Below are 16,379 nucleotides of genomic sequence, written 5' to 3'. Positions count from 1 at the left end.
TGTCTCTTTCTCTATAGGTAATAATCCCCTAGGCTATCTGCAATGAAGGAGCTCAAAGGGGTTGAATTCTATGGAAGCCTGGGGAACCTCCAAATAGGAACTATGGCAACAACTAACCCTAACTGTTGCTATCATCATCTTCTATCAATTTTGTTAGCATGGATTTTATGTCAAATTAACTCACTCCACCAGGCCATCAGTCTGTGGGAGGTACAGAGAAGTTCTGACATAACTGCAAATGATCTTTGACATAAAAGGGTTTCATTGGTCTGTGAGGATTTCCTCTGGGATGCCCAGTCTAGAGACCAAGACCATTGCTACAGTCCTAGAATTGGCCTTTCAAAGGAGGACTGTTTCAGGGTATTTAGCTGCATAATCCACTATGACTGGAATATACACATGCCTATGGCAATCGCTTTAAAAGGTGCGTCTTTGATGGGCATGGGTATCAATGGGCACCTAAAGTCAGGAGCCTTGGTCATCCTTTGACACTTGAGCCGACTTGTTCAAACATTTACTATCTCTACTGTTATCCAAAGGAGCCTGGCTAGCAATCCATCTTTAGTTCTGTCCCTGCACAGATGTCCTCCTAAAACATGGCTATGGGACAGTTTCATTCCTAGCCCTCTAAAGGCACATTCTCTAATCACATGGTACAGCAAATTATTTTGAAGCTCAAAGCAGGGCTAAGACAGAGAAGGAAATGTGAAGGATTCTTCCCTACCACCCTGGATACATTCATCCTGGCTCTCTTCAGAGTCCCATCTTCCCACTTGGTCTTCCTTAAAGTTTAGTCTACTCAGCTGCAGATCAGGCAGCTTACAACTTTCATCTCTGCTGGGCTTCTCAAGTGTTAGAAGGCTCTGCCTTTTCTTCCACTTAAGACTGAGACAAGAAACTCAGTATCTCATTTTTCTCCCATGAATGCTAACTCACACCAACATTTAAAGTGGCTAGCTGCTTGTTCCTTCTGCTGGTTATGCATTACATATGCAAAACAATACCCTTCCTGTTTTTATGGTTGACTCTTCATAGAGTGTTCTTTTTTTAATTCAGTGCCTCTGACACCAGGACATTCAACTGGGTTCTAGACAGAGGAACATAACTTGTTCACTGGTCTCTACACTTCCCTTACTGTCTCAGCATTGTACTTGGGATTTAATGATCCTTCTGCCTAGAACAGATCCTAAATACTTAGTATCAGTCGTCTCAAGTTTACTACTGGGAGTATTAACCATGAGTCCTGCTTGTCCGAGATAATCTGAAATAGCCTGAACTTTGGGAAGCTGTGAGTCGCAGTATTCGGATGAATTATAATGTCATCCAGATATGCTACAGCTTACAGGTTAAGGGGTTTAACCATCCTGAACATTAGACACAGGACTATGCCCGACTCTGGCTTCTCTCCATATCCAGTACCTTTTTGTTGCCTTTACTATGTACAAGCGTGACAGGTATTTTCCTCCCCATGTGCACTCACCAGTATTTTATTTCCTGGAGGCTACTCAATATTATTCCTGAACCATACCATCCTTCTGGTTTTCCAACAGAGAAAGAAAAGTTGTGTGAAATCTTACCATAACCATAGATGTCCTTCTCTTCCATGTTGCAGTATTCAACATATAGGTTTACTCCTCTTGCTTCGCGAACGTCCGGCCAGTATACAAAATTTTTCAGTCACTGTATGGTGCGTGGCTCCAGGAACGTGGGCCATAAAAATGGCGTCTGCACACACCAGCCCTCAGAACTGTAAGCCCCAGTCAGAACCAGTCCTAGTAAGAGCAATGCCAGTCCTGTGCCACCCACGAAGGGAAATGCAGCCTAACAGGTGGGGAAAAAGGGTGGGAAGGAATACTGTAACATGGAAGATAATGACATCTATGGTTATGGTAGGATCGTACACAACTTTTCTATGTCCTTCTATTTCCATGTTGCAGTATTCAACATATGGGTGAGTGCCAAAGCTCACTGTGAAGGAGGGGGTGGTGGTCTAGAGGCAGTCTCCAGGAATCTGTGGAGGATAGCCCTGGCAAAACCCACCCTGGCTCTGGAAATGTGGTCTAACTTGTAATGTTTGGTGAAGGTGTGCACTGATGACCAAGTGGCTGCTTCAAGAATGGTAGAGGTAATCAGACCCTTGAAGATGGCTCCTGAAGAAGCCATAGTCCTGGTGGAGTGTGCTTTAACAGTACCTTGCAGTGATTTCCCATGGTATTTGTACCAGAAGGTGATGGCTTTGGAAATCCACGTAGAGATAGTTTGTTTCGTTACTGCCTTCCCTAAAGCTCAGAGGTGGAAGGAGACAGAGTTGATCAGCCTGTCTGAAGGGTTTGGTTTTATGCAGCTAGAACCAGAGTTGTCTGTGAACATCCAGGGAGTGAAGTACTCTCTCACTGTCTCCCTGTGGGTTAGGGAAGACAGTAGGTAGGTGGATGGCTTGATTCAGGGACAGGTCATTTACCACCTTGGGTGTGAATGAAGGGTTAGTTCTAAGAGTAACCCTGTCATTGTGGAAAACCAGGAAAGGTGGAAAAGCCATGAGGGCCTGCAGCTCTGATACTCTTCTGCCTGAGGTCAAGCCCACGAGTAGTACAGTTTTCTATGTACAGTATTTTGGAGAAGCTTAATCTGCTGGCTCAAACGGAGGAAGCGTGAGCTTTTCCAAAACATAGTTAAGGTCCCATGGGGGTGGAGATGGTTTCCTGAGGGGGCTCAGGTGAAGAACCCCTTTGAGTAAAAGCTTATCTGGTAGTCTGGACGTTATAGGGGGGTCCAGAGGAAGGCATGCTGAAATAGCAGACAAGTGGCCTTTAATGGAGGAATAGGCCAATCCTGTCTGCAGTAGTTCACACAAGTAAGACAGAACTAGGAGTCTCACTTGCAAGCGGGTCCAACTGTCTTTTGTGACACCATATAGAAAATCTCTTCTACTTTGAAAGGTAAGATTTTCTTGTATTCAGTTTCCTGGCCTCCTGCAGGACAGTGAGCACATCCTCATTGTAAAGGTGTCTGAAGGGGATCAGAATCCTATCAACCAGAGGATGAGATGCAGTAACTGCTTCTGTGGGTGTATTTGGGATCCCTTGTGCTTTGTGAGAAGTTCCACTCTGAGGGGTAACTTGTGGTGATTACCCTTGGATAGTTGTAGTTGTAGGGGAACCAATGCTGTCTTGACCAGTAGGGAGTCACTAACCAGATTTCTGGTCTGTCCTGCTGGATTTTCAGCAGGACCTTCTGGAGGAGTGGTTGGGGGGGGGGTGCATAAAGAAACTTCTCCTTCCAAGAGATTGAGAGGGCATCTGTTGCCATTGCCTGAGGATGTGGTATCCTGGTGCAGAATCCAGGAAGTTGTCTGTTGATGGAGGAGGCAAACAGGTCTTTTTTGAGGATACCCCACAGGTAAACCAGATCCAGGAATACATCCCTGTGAAACATCAAGTCGTGATTGTTTCTGATGGATCTGCTTGGGAATTCTGTAGAGAGGGAATGTAGACTACCTGCAGTCACTCCCTGTGAAGTAGCCAATTCCCATATTAGGAGAGCTAGTCTGTAAAGTGAGTAAGACTTGGTCCCTCCCTGTTTGTTGAGATAAAACAGAACTGTGGTATTGTTTGTGAAAGTCTTTAGTGGACCTTGCTGTAGGATATGACTGGAAGACTCAAAGGGCCAGAAGAACTGCCCTCATCTCTCGAACATTGATGTGTTCTTGTTTGTGTGGCTCTGGCCACAAACCCTGAACTTTCTGATGGCCCAGAGTTGCTCCCCAGCCCAAGTCTGAGTCATCTGTGTACATGATCTGTGTGGGTAGGGGTGGTTGGAGGGAAAGACCTGGACTGAGGCTCACTTGTGTCAACCACCACTGGATTTCTAATTTGAGGGATGGTAGGAGGGGAACCCTGTACTTAAAGGGATGGGAGTGTTGGGTCCAGACTGACCGAAGGTATCACTGCAACTTTCTCATATGGAGTCTGTCTAATGGTAACATGGGGATAGTGGTTGCCATGTAGCCCAGGAGCCTGAAGTACTGACTTGTTGTCAGTTCTGTTGACTGAAGGACCAGAGGTAGGTGCTCTGTCAAGTTTTTCACCTTTTGGAGGGGAAGGTAAGCTGTCTTGATGTCTGTCCGAATTCTGCACCCCAAGAAGACAATGTCTTGAGTAGGTTCCAGGTGGGATTTTGGGCAATTTATCTGGAATCCCAGAGACCATAGGAGGGAAACAACAAGAAGTATATGTTGCAGGACGGTTTCCTTGCTGCCTGCCTGTATCAGCAAGTCTTCCAGATAAGAGAATATCTGGATTCCCTTTGTCCTGCAGAAGGCAGTCATTGGAGCCAAACATTTGGTGAAAACCCTGGGTGCAATGGAAAGCCCAAAGGGCAAGGCAGAGAACTGAAAGTGAGAAGGTGTCACCAAGAACTTCAGGTATATATTCTGAAAGTGGGCTTATGGGGGTGTGAAGATAGGCATCCTTTATATCTTAGGTGGCCATAAACCCCTGGGGGATCAGAAGGGGAAAAAGGGTTGGAACCTTTAGGAATAGGTTGAGACATGAGAGATCCAGAATTGGTCTACAAGGACCATCTTTTCTTGGAACCAGGAAAATCCTGGAGTAAAAACCTCTTCCATTTGCAGTGAGATGCATTGGTTTGATGGTGCCTTGAGCCAGGAGTGTTCTTAGCACTGGCTGCAGGACATGTAGCAGCTGTTTTGGAGGTTGTGGGATGCCCTTTCACTTTGGGGGCATAAGCCAGGTCATGAAATACCCATTTTGAAGGACTGAAAGGACCCATTTTTTTTCTGAGGTGATGGATGTCCACACAGGGAGACAGTGAGAGAGGCATACTGACAGCGGGAGACAGGGAGGAGGTGTTGTAAGGTTGGCAGGTAGTCTGATGCTACCTGCCCTGTCTTGAAAGGGCAGCCTCTGGCTAGAGGATGGTGTAGCTCTAGATGGAGGGGGATGCTTTCTGGTAGGTTTTCTAGACCTTGAGGGAGCAGCAGGGCAAGAATATTTTCTAATGAGCTGTGTTTTAGCTGGGTAGTTCCTTTGAAATTTTGGGATAGGGGGAGACTAGCAAATCTTGCATTTCTTTCCCCTTTTGCTGAAGTGACAAACAAATCACCCACTTTTGCACCAAACAAAACTGTGTTGTCTGGGGGTGGGGGGCATCAGCTTTGCCCTAAAATCATCTGGATGGGGCTGAAGGCATAGCCAGGATTACCTTCTTAAGGCAGCTGCTGAGGATTCAGCAGCATTATAACTGCACTTTACTGAGTGCCTGGTAACCAGGGAGGTGAGAGCCAGAAGGGAAGACACCAAAGCTTTGGCAGCACAATCTGGTGTATCAGCCATCTCTTTAGAGGCTTTCTCCAGGAGTGATAAAGCATAGTTAGCCATGTATGTCTGGTAGTTAGTAGCCCTGAAGGACAGAGTAGCAGAGGTGTAGATTTTCTTACCCAGATGCTCCACGGTTTCGCTGTTTTTGTCAGCCAGAAGGATAGTAGTGGTGGGTAAAAGTTTAGATGCCTTATCTGTGGAAATGGAGATGGTGGCAGGTGGAGATGGTGGCAGGGTCTGCTGGTGGATACTTAAGGAGAAACTTGGCAGTCTTAGGGACTTTATAAAGTACATCAGGTCTGCGTGGAGCAGGTGGTTGTGAGTCAGGATTTAAGGATGCTGAAGAGAAGGCATCCAGGAAGGCAGGCAAAACTGGGGGAACAGCAGACGGGCTTGGGGAATCCATCTGAATGAGGTCATAATACCTTTTTGGACATCAGTCATTTCAGAGGATTCCCACTTAAAATGCTCTTGCATCTTGGAAATGGTTTTCCCAAAGGTCAAATCCTCAGCTGGGGAGTCAGGGTCAACAGATTCTTCCTCTGGGGAACCATACCCCAAGGGAGAAGAAAGCTGGGAAGTATGAAAGTGATTATTCACATGAAGAATCAGAGAGATCATCTTCTTCACTCATGATTAGCTCTGTAGTTTGAAACCTTGGACTCAGAATTGGAGGTGGACCGTTAGCAGTCCCTGCAGCGGTAGGACGCAAGGCCATGAAGACATTAAACAGACTTTGGCTGAAAGCCTGCCAGTCAGGCATGGTTTCAATAGGAGTAAGGAGAGATGCTTCCTTTTTTCCCCTCTTTTTTAGAGGCCTGGCAGGGATCTGAAGGGAGGATGGCCTGGAGTCTGGAGACTGTAAGGAACCGGAGGGATCCAACGGGCCTACTGAAAGTGCTGGTTCCACCCCGGCATGGGAAATCAATGTCAGAAAAGCCTCTACAGACATGCCTTCTGCACGGGATTGTGTGGCTTCCATGGAGGTATCCACTATATCCGAGGCAGCGGAGCCAGATTCCTCTACCAGGACAACATCGACCACAGGCTGAGGGTCGAATGCAAGAAGTGCAGCTGTAGTGGTAGACCATATAGTCTTGGCTTTCTTTTTTGGAGGTTCAGTAGGTATGTCGGAGGAACCCTCCATCCCTAAGGCTATTTGTTTTAACCTTTGATTCTCTAAATACAGGTTAAACGCATGCAGATGGCTGCACAATGTTTTGGGCACAAATGCTTGACAGATGGAGCAGGCCTTGTAATCGTGCGACCTTCCCAAACAAAAGAGACACTGATCATGGGCATCCTTGTGAGGTATCTGACAGCCGCACTTACACTTGCCCTTTTTGGATGACATGAACAGGCATTAAAAGAAAGAAAAGGATGAAAGATTCCCCAATGGGGCACTTATCTGATTTCTCGAATCCGATGGCCGTGAAGGCAGGAACACCTGATGTTCAACTGCTGGCTCAGAAGTTTTTGAGCACTGGTGCGTGCAGTCGTCACTTTCATGGCCCACGTTCCTGGAGCCACGTCAGACGTCCCATGCACCATACAGTGTCTAAAAACTTTTGTATACTGCCCGGATGTTCACGATGCATGAGGAGTAAACCCATATGTTGAATACTGAAACATGGGAATAGAAGGGCATCAGTGGGTTTTCTCATCGTGCACATGAAGACATATGACCCTAGGATGGGATTTCTGAATTCCCTTTCCCTTAAGCTAATGTCTAGGAATGGTAATAAACTGTCACTCCCACATCCTCCACAATTCCTTAAAATATGGAACATTTTTCTCAATAATTAGCTCACTGGACAGGCATGGTATTATAGCCACAGAATGTATAACCTTCTCAAAGTCTGTCTGAATCTTTTTGGGGCCACAGGGCATCCTTTTTTATCCCCATGAATGCACTCAACCTCTACACTTTACAGGAACAGGTTTTCTGCCCATTGATGAGGACTCTCACATTACTGGAATCCAGTAGTCATTGTAACTTGTTTTCAGTCCACTAATACAGGGATATTTTATTAGCTTAGTCGCACAGTAACAAAATGCAATCTGTATTAATCTGACAGTAGCTCTATCGCACACTTTTGGTTCTATGCCATTCATATGCTTATCAATGTTTACCATTTACATCAAGTTTAAACTTGTAATTAGTACACAGCTTTACAACATGTCCCCTACAACTGCATTTAAAACATAAAAATACCCATGAATGTCCCCCGCTGAGTTGCCTATTACTTTAGGCAATTCACTTTTATACAGATTTTTCACACCACATTACTCTTTTAACAAGTGTTACAAAATGATGTCTTATGGATCTGCCTGACACACCCTCTTCTGCTATGTCTTATGGGTCTGCTTGACAAACCCACTTCTTGATAACATTAGGTAATGTTTGCTTAAATCTTTCAGTTACTAAAATCTCAATCAGTCTTTTTTTCCATTTCTACCTTTTGGATTGTACCATAACATGGTAATATGTTTAAGTTCTGATAACTGTGATCTTACCACTTTGCTTTTAAAGTAGGTCTATTTATGGAACTTGACTGTTTGAATTTCACCAGTGAACACTACAAGTGGGAGCTGGCACCACTTTACCTTTTCACAGTCCTTACAGTAGGTGTCCCTTTATTTTTTTAATTATCCTTTGTTGAACAGGTTAGTCCTTTTAGGATAGTGGCCTCTTCTCAAGGGAGATCAGAGATGACATTTCCACTACTAGGGAAAATTTAGCCAGGGCATCAGGAAACTTTCACTACTCTTTTCAACTGGTGCTGTGCAATCTTTTACATCCACCTGACCTACCACCAATTCAAGCAGATGGGCCTTCTGATCAAAAGGGTAATATATTCAAAAGAGTGCGGCACTGAAGTGTCAGCAAATTAAGCACTTGCAGTGGTAAAAAAAAAAAAACCCACAGCCTTCTGGTCTTCCAGCACCAAAGACAATTGCACTAACTGTTGTGCCCCCTGACACTATATATTATATATCCATAAAGGCACACAGGGGACCTATGGTGAGCTGTGCAGTTAGTATCTGAGCCCAGACAGCTGAGCACCAGCCTTCCTGAATGTCGGTTTGCTCAAACGCCACTATACAGCTTTCCAGGTCTCCCTTGTGAGTTGTTGGCTTCAGGGAGAATTGTAGCTGAAAGTGTAGTCATGGCTACCACTACCATGCCCTTGGTGGCAGAAGCAGCTATGGTCTAATGAAGTTGTTCCACCATAGTCATTTGGAAATCACCAGAGTTGCAAACATCCTTCAGGACTTTGGATCTGTGGTGTCTCATTAATTGTAACTCAAGCAGAACAACTACACTGCCTTCAGCATGCAAAAGGTAACATAGGTGTAGTTCTTAACTACAATCACATACAGTCTCTCTCATCACGACAGACCATACACAAAGGAATGAAAAAGGGGAAAAAAATTGAGTTTTCTTGGGAAATTATTCTATGTGGCAGTGACGCTGGGGCTTTATGAAATTTTTACAACTAAGGCTGATGCTCACTACATCCAACCATTTAGAACACAATGCAGCTGACACTTTGAACTGTTAATAGCTTTATAAAGGTAAAGTTAAAAGTCTGGGATGACACTGACAAGCATAAAACAAGGATTTGACAACATTTACAATACTAAACGTCCTTGCAACTTGCAAAGGTAAAAAAATCACTGGGTTTTACACCTGCTCACTGTAGGGTATTTAGGATATTCTTTGGTGCAAACATTTTCTGCTGTCTCTAGTTAAGAAACATTACAATATCTCTGGTGCTGACTAAAAACAGAAATAAAAAACATTGCATCTCTCCAGGTTAGCCGATCCTTCTGACTGGACTCCTTCCACTGTTCATGAACTCTTCTGTGCTCCTGTGGAACCTCTCTCTCTCTATGATTTCTTAGAATTCCCTCTCTCCATTTAGATCTCCTAAAGTTGCACCTAGGAATACATTACACAAGAAAGTACAGTTTTTCTAAGAACTTACCATAAATGTAGATGGTTGAGCACATTAACTCTTGCAGACATTACTTGTTGAAGACATCCTGCCTGCTGGTAGTCCAAATGGCCACCCAAACATCCAGAGCTCTACCTTCCTCCAAGGTTTTGGCCTGCTTCCTCCTAGTGCCACGTAAAGATGCTGTTGGTACTACTGGGGTGTCAGACAACAACATCTTCAGATCTTTTTTGCCGTTGCAAAGGGAAGTGAAAAGACCTCAGTGCCAAAACACTAGTAGCTCAAGAGAAGTCGTCTTGGTCCTCTGTGCCACTAGTTCACCCAGAGGTCTCCTGTCTCCCTTTCCTGTAAGTCTGGCAAGGTAAAAGGAGGAACCTGATAAGCAGGTGAGAGGAAAGGTATAAATGGATAAAATGCAAAGTCATTCCAACCTAGAGTACGAAGTTAAACAAAAACAAAAACAAAAATGAGGAAAGGAGGGAGGAAACCTGAATTGCAACAGTGAACGTACTTTAATGTCTACTTGTATGGTAAGTGCTCTTCATACTATTCACTGTTGCAGTTCTTACTTCTCAGGAAGATTCCAAAGCAAGGAAGTAGAGAGTGGGTGACAGACTGTACTGCCTTGAGAATGTGTGTAAACAGGACCAGGCAGTAGCCACTAGAATAACTTTCTTACCAACTCCCCAGAGGAATGTTGTGGTGGGTGCAGTAGCCCTAGTGGAATGGGCTTTGATGTACCCAGGAACAGATTTACCTAGAACAGAGTAGCAATAAGAAGTGCAAGATGCAAGCCATTTGGAAACAGCTTGTTTACTGAACCGATTTATTTTCCTTCCTCTCGCTTTGCCAAGGAAACAAATAAATGGCCTGGGATTTTTTCTTAACCTTTTAGCCCTGTGTAAGCTGAATCTCAGCTGTCTATGCACAGACAGAGATTGGAAGTTTTTTTCCAGAGAAGAAAACTAGTGTGAATGGCTTCACTAAAGCATAATTTTATAACCACTTTAGGCATAAACAAGGGATTGGTATGAAGAGATTCCCTGCCTAGTGAAAGATTAAAACAGTTCCTCTGCACATCAATACCAGTATTTTTTTTTTTTTTTTTTTTTTTTTATTTGAGGTGTAAGATGTCAAAACTAAAGTTATGTACTCAGCACAACAATGCATCTGTGTTGTCTGTTTTCATCCTTGCCCATCCTTTGGGTTTTGGATCTGACTTCAGACACTTCACAGACTTTGTTCTGTAGCTCAAGTTCCACCCTTACCCATAATCATCTCTCAAATTCCAGATTACCTTAGATCGAATTTGCCCTTGTATATAAACATATAGATATCCTAAAAATGTCTAGAAATATATTTGAAAGAGTATCTGGAGCCAAGAAAGGGATAAACCATAATGAAAAATACCTCCAGGTCATACCAGGAGACCAAACAGGCATTTTCTTCTAGTGGAAGCTGAAAGGAGGGAGGGTAGGCTTAGAAAGGATGAAAACAGACAACACAGATGTATCGTTATGGTAAGTACATACATTTTGTACCTGATGTCTTTTTTGCCTATTGCTCAACCTTTGAGACAGAGCTCCCAGCTTGTGTCAACCCAGGGTGGTCTCATGGAAGGATATTCCGAAGTATGACAGAATCAAACACTGCTCTGTTTCTAAAATGTAAACCCAGCTTATAATGAACTATAAAAGTATGAGCACTGGATCAAGTAGCAGCGGCACAAATACCATCTACACATGTTCTGGATAAGAAAGCAGAAGAAGTGTAGACTTAGCTTGTAGAATGAGTTCATGGTGGTCTTAGTAAAGAAAATTCCTTGTACTGATTCACATAAGGAAGACATTCTGTGAGCCATCATGCTAATGTAACTTTAGACACAGACTGTCCCAGTTTAGCATTTGAAAATGAAATTAACAAGTTGGTCTGATTTCCTGAAAGGCTTTGTTATATGGAGATAGAATTCTGACTGTGTACGTCCAACAAATGAAGCATATACTCCCCTTTACTGGAGAATTTTGGGAAGAACATTGGTAAACTAATGGACTGATTAAGGGTGAATTCAGAAGCTACTTTCGGAAGAAAAAAGAAGTTATGTACTTACCAAAACATTCCATCTGTGTTGTCGATCTTCACTTATCCTTGACGTATGGGACTCTGTTCAGACTCTCAGAACCGGCTCGGCCATTATAACAGCTCGCTAGAAGCAAAAACTCTCGAGCTAAGTCCCTACCCAAAATGACCCTCTCTAGATTACCTCAGATTGAGTTTGCAGCTACAAAGGAAGACAAGAAAAATAGTCCTATAACAATTGAAGAGGCTATGTCCAAGGTCATATATGAAATAACAGATAACCAGGACTAGAGTCCATTCCTCCAAGGTGGTGGCAAGGATAAAGACTGACAACACAGATGGAACGTTATGGTAAGTACATAACTTCTTTATCTGATGTTCTCAATCTTCATTTATCCTTGACATATGGGACACAGTCCCCAGCTGTATCTTGGAAGGCCTTATGGAAGGCTATTCCTGAGCACCATAGAGCCAAAAGACACTCTTCCCCTGGAGACCAGATCCAATTTGTAGAATAATAAAGGTATGTGGAGTAGCCCAGATTGCTGCTGCACATACATCATCCATTGAAGCCTTTGAATGGCAAATTGCAGATGTTCATAGGTTCATAGATAAGTACTAGGCTAACTGCCCTTGCGAGCCATTTTAAGCCTAGCCAATTATCCCTTGGGAGACTCGAACCCTGCACCTTGTGTTCGTAAGGCAAACACCTTAACCATTAGGCCACCCTCCCAACCCTATCCGTGTGTCTACTGCCCTTCTAGAATGTGCTCTTACTGAGGCTGGTAACTGGAGGTTTTTATTAATTATTGTAGATGAAACGTATACATTACCTTAACAACTTAAAGTGACCTTTGAAACAGGTTTACCAATGGATGGACCTGACAAGGAAACAAATAACCGGTCCAACTTCCTAAATTCATTAGTTCGGTTGAGATAAAAATGCAATTGTCTGTGAACATCTAGTAAGTGTAAACAATATTCTTCCTTGTTAAAAAAAATTAGGGAAGAAGACTGGTAAAACAATACACTGATTAATGTTAATTTCCGATACTACCTTTGGAAGAAAGGATGGGTTGGTTCTTAGCGACACCCTGTCCTTATGAAAAAATAAAATATGGAAGTTTTGAAGATAATGCATGAATGTCTAAAATTCTTTTAGTGGACGTAACTGTTACCAACAAAACGGTCTTCCATGAAAGGAACTTCAAGTCACAAGTAGCTGCCCGCTCAAAAGGGGAATGGATCAAGGAGTGTAGAACCATATTAAGATCCTAGGGGAATGTGAGGGTCCCTATAAAGTGGTTTTAACCTCAAGGTTCCTTTCATAAAAACTTTACACACCGTATGTGAGATTAATGAATGGTCTTCAAAGCCATCATGGAAGTTGGAAATAGCAGCTTTTTTTACTTTGAAGGTAGAAGAAGCAGCTCCCTGTTCGAAAAGTATAGCTAAACATTCTAAAACCTTTTCAAGTGGTATGGAAAAGGGATTAATTCCATTATCACATGCCCAAACAGAAAATCTTTTCCACTTATTGTGGTAAAGCTTCCCAGAGGAAGGCCTATGGAAAGCCACACAAAAGTTTTCAAACTGGACAGGAAAGATTATTTTGCCTGCCAATCAATGGAATTGGAGGAACCAAGCTGTAAGCCTGAGGTTTTTCAGACTGGGGTGAACTAATCCCTGTGGATGGGACAGGAGGTCTGGATCTGGGTCCAGAGTCCATGGACAGTGAATTAGATGAGGTCAAAGAAAGGGGAACCAAAGTTGCCGAGACCAGAATGGAGCAATGAGAATCACCTTGTTTTTCAACTTGATGACCTTCTTCAAGAATTGAGGTATCAATGGAATGGGAGGAAAGTCATCAGTGATGGGAGTAACACATTACAAAAGTAAAGCGTTACTGTAATGTATTACATTTTTTACTAACTAGTATTATTAGGCATTACTTTTCAATAAAGTAGCGCGGTAATAGTAATCAGTTACTTTTTTTAGTAACTAGTAATGCAAGTGTGCATTACTTTTTGCGTTACTTAGTTTTGCTTAATCATGTTGGAGGCAGTGGGGAAGGGGGGGTGAGGGGTGGTCCGCCCCAGGTGGCACCTTTTCCCATCCATTCACATCACTTCTGTGCGTTGGTGGCACTTTTCCCGTCCATTCACATCACATCTGTGTCATCACACAGACTGCTGACGTCCACATCCACCCGTGGATGTTTAACATGAACGCAATGTTACTTCACCTGCGCGCGCCAGGAGCCAAGAGTTCAGCTTTTGTTGGATCTAACAACACTGAATTGCAGGTATTAGTTGTTAACATTCACAATAATGTAATATAACAGTACATCTAAATCAGCTTGCAGTAAAGAGTTGATTTGCAAAAATATACAATCAGCTAAGCTAATAAATGTTCAGTTTTTAGCTGTATACATTATTCCGCTGGTGGTGGGGCTTACATGGTATAAATGAGTTATGTCTAAATTAAGGCTTACAACAATATAGAACTATATCAAACACACTTATGGGACAGGAGTGCACCTATAAAATAGTATTTGTTTATGTTTATAAATGATATTTGCATATGATGCATTTGTTTCTTTGAGTTACAAAGTCAACATTTCAGTGTTGGCTACATTTTTCAAATGATAGACTTCTGGCAAGGGCAACATGAGGTTTGACTGCAAAATATAAATGCTTCTCTACATCCATGAAATTATTAAAAACTAGAAATGGTGAACAAGCGAATATGTGCACTTTCCTTCCTGTATTAATCACCTAAACAGAAATAACTCAAGTTACTGTACACCTCACTTTCCTGTAAGATAGACAGAGGTTAAGAAAAATGGTATAGCTTTCAAGAGATTGTGGATGCAACATTAGTTAAAAGAAAAAATTGTGCGTGATGCATATTTCTCAGCTGTTCGTTCTCCGATCTTGACTCGGATTGTAGCTCTGTCCTTCTTAACCCCTCCTAAAAATGGTGACTTTTGGAGGAAAGGTGATGAATTACACTTAATAAATCTGATGACACTAATTAGAGCTGCGGACTAGTTTTACTTCAGAAACCGCATGTTAACTTCACAGATTGTTTCTGTCACAGCTGGTAAAAGTGTTCAACGCTGATTAGGAATGGTTAAGGATAGTTCATTCTGATTTTCTGATTAGTACTCAATATACATACACACACACAAATATATATATATATATATATATATATATATATATTTATATCTATATGTGTGTGTGTGTATATATATATATATATATATATATATATATATATATATATATATATATATTTTTTTTATACAGTTAATTATTAAGTTTACTTCAGTTAATTAAAAACAAAATTCTACGTTGGATTATTCTGTAGTTTCCAAAGAGTGTAGGCAGAGCTGAGTACAATGATATAAGTATTAAGCAGTGCATACGGAACATATAGATTTTAAATTCAGACACATGCTGTTTCTCCCACCAGCAAACTGTCATGTAAAAATTTACACAACCCATAAATCACTGCCTGTTTACTTTGTGAAATGGAGATAATTATTTATAAATATAAAAACATTATTTTAGAGGTGCATTTCTATTACATAATCATGGTTTCTTACAAATCTGGTTTGCAGGCATTAGCTTAGATTGCTTTAAATATTCTGAGCTTTTTGAATCAAAGTTTCTCTGGGTTGCTCACAAAAAACATACTGATTTGAGTACAGTGAGTGTGCTTAGTTGTTCCCTTTAGACACAGTGTACAGTTTAGATCTAGAAAGTTGAATGCTAAATTATGTAAGAAAATTGAGAAAACGTCCTAAGATCGAGGCTTGTGGTACTCTGGGTGAGAAGACACCATTTTCTGAAATATTATCTCTGTGCTTAACTGTCAACATTTTATTTGGCAGGAAAGTAGAAAATCATTTTATAGCACTGACACATAACAAAAGTAGCTAGTAACTTGAGTACAAGATAATGGTTGACAAATTTAAATGTCCAGTTTAGGTCAGGGAAAGGACTATTATTAATTTTTCTTTGTTCCATTACCTCATAAATATAATTAGTTACTGTAACAAAGGGTTGTTTGGGTATTTTATATATATATATATATATATATATATATATATATATATATATATATATGTTCTGGAACCCATGTTGTTTGTACACCAGTCATGTTTTGAAATGTAATATATTAATTGATTGTAGAGTAGCTTTTTCTTTATTTTATCCAAAGGGCATACTATGGTTATTAGTCTAAAGTCTGACGCCAAGGAATATTTCTAGTTTTAAAAGTTAGGACAATTATAGCATATTGTCAGGTGTAAGGAACAATGTGGCAAGGATTAGATTATGAACTTGTTGCAGTGGTCTGTTTATGTATCATGCTGACATCTGAATGCATTTAAGGTAAAGTGGTGAATATTTAACTGATTTATGAATATTAACATTTTCCAGTGTTTCATGCACCTGTTTGGAGGTAATGGCTTCAATACAGAAGGGAGGGAAGTTCACATATTTAAAATATAGTCAGGTATGGTAATGTGCGATTGTGTGTTATGAGGATTTGTGGATTTAGCTGCTATAAAAATAAGGGTTTTTATACTGTTGGAAAAACCTATGCTAAAGTGGTTGAGATTGCGAAATGTTGGTGATAGGCTGCTATCATCATTTTAATGTCCTCCAGAATTGTTTAGGAGCACCAATAGAGAAGCATTGCTTGTTTAATTCATATAAGGGCTTTGCTGCATTTGTAGCAATGCATGTCTGTTGATGGATCTTTTACATGCTGAATAAAATTAACACCATGTCAGTGAAGGGTGCGTAATAAAAAGGATACATGTAATGTTTTCCAGTCAGTCCTATCCTAGGTAGCTGAAATCATTCATAATAATTCACTTGGGTAAAAATAGTGATATCTTCCTGAAGGGCACTAGCTATAGAAATATTTAGGACAGACACTGGTGGCATTAGGACTGCTTGATGCACAAAAATATCCCAGGCTGCCA

The 16,379-nt window shown here is 41.6% G+C and overlaps 1 protein-coding gene across 2 annotated transcripts in view; it reads right to left on the bottom strand.

The window, feature by feature from the left end:
• AGPAT3 (1-acylglycerol-3-phosphate O-acyltransferase 3) overlaps positions 1-16,379 on the bottom strand; it is a 1,609,180-nt gene that overhangs the window by 1,247,940 nt on the left and 344,861 nt on the right. The window lies entirely within an intron of this gene.

This window comes from Protopterus annectens, chromosome 5.part0 (genome assembly GCF_019279795.1).
Source record: "Protopterus annectens isolate FY-2018-M chromosome 5.part0, PAN1.0, whole genome shotgun sequence".
NCBI lineage: Eukaryota > Metazoa > Chordata > Ceratodontiformes > Protopteridae > Protopterus > Protopterus annectens.
Note: the sequence above shows the minus strand (reverse complement) of the source record. Positions and strands in the feature narration are given on the sequence as shown.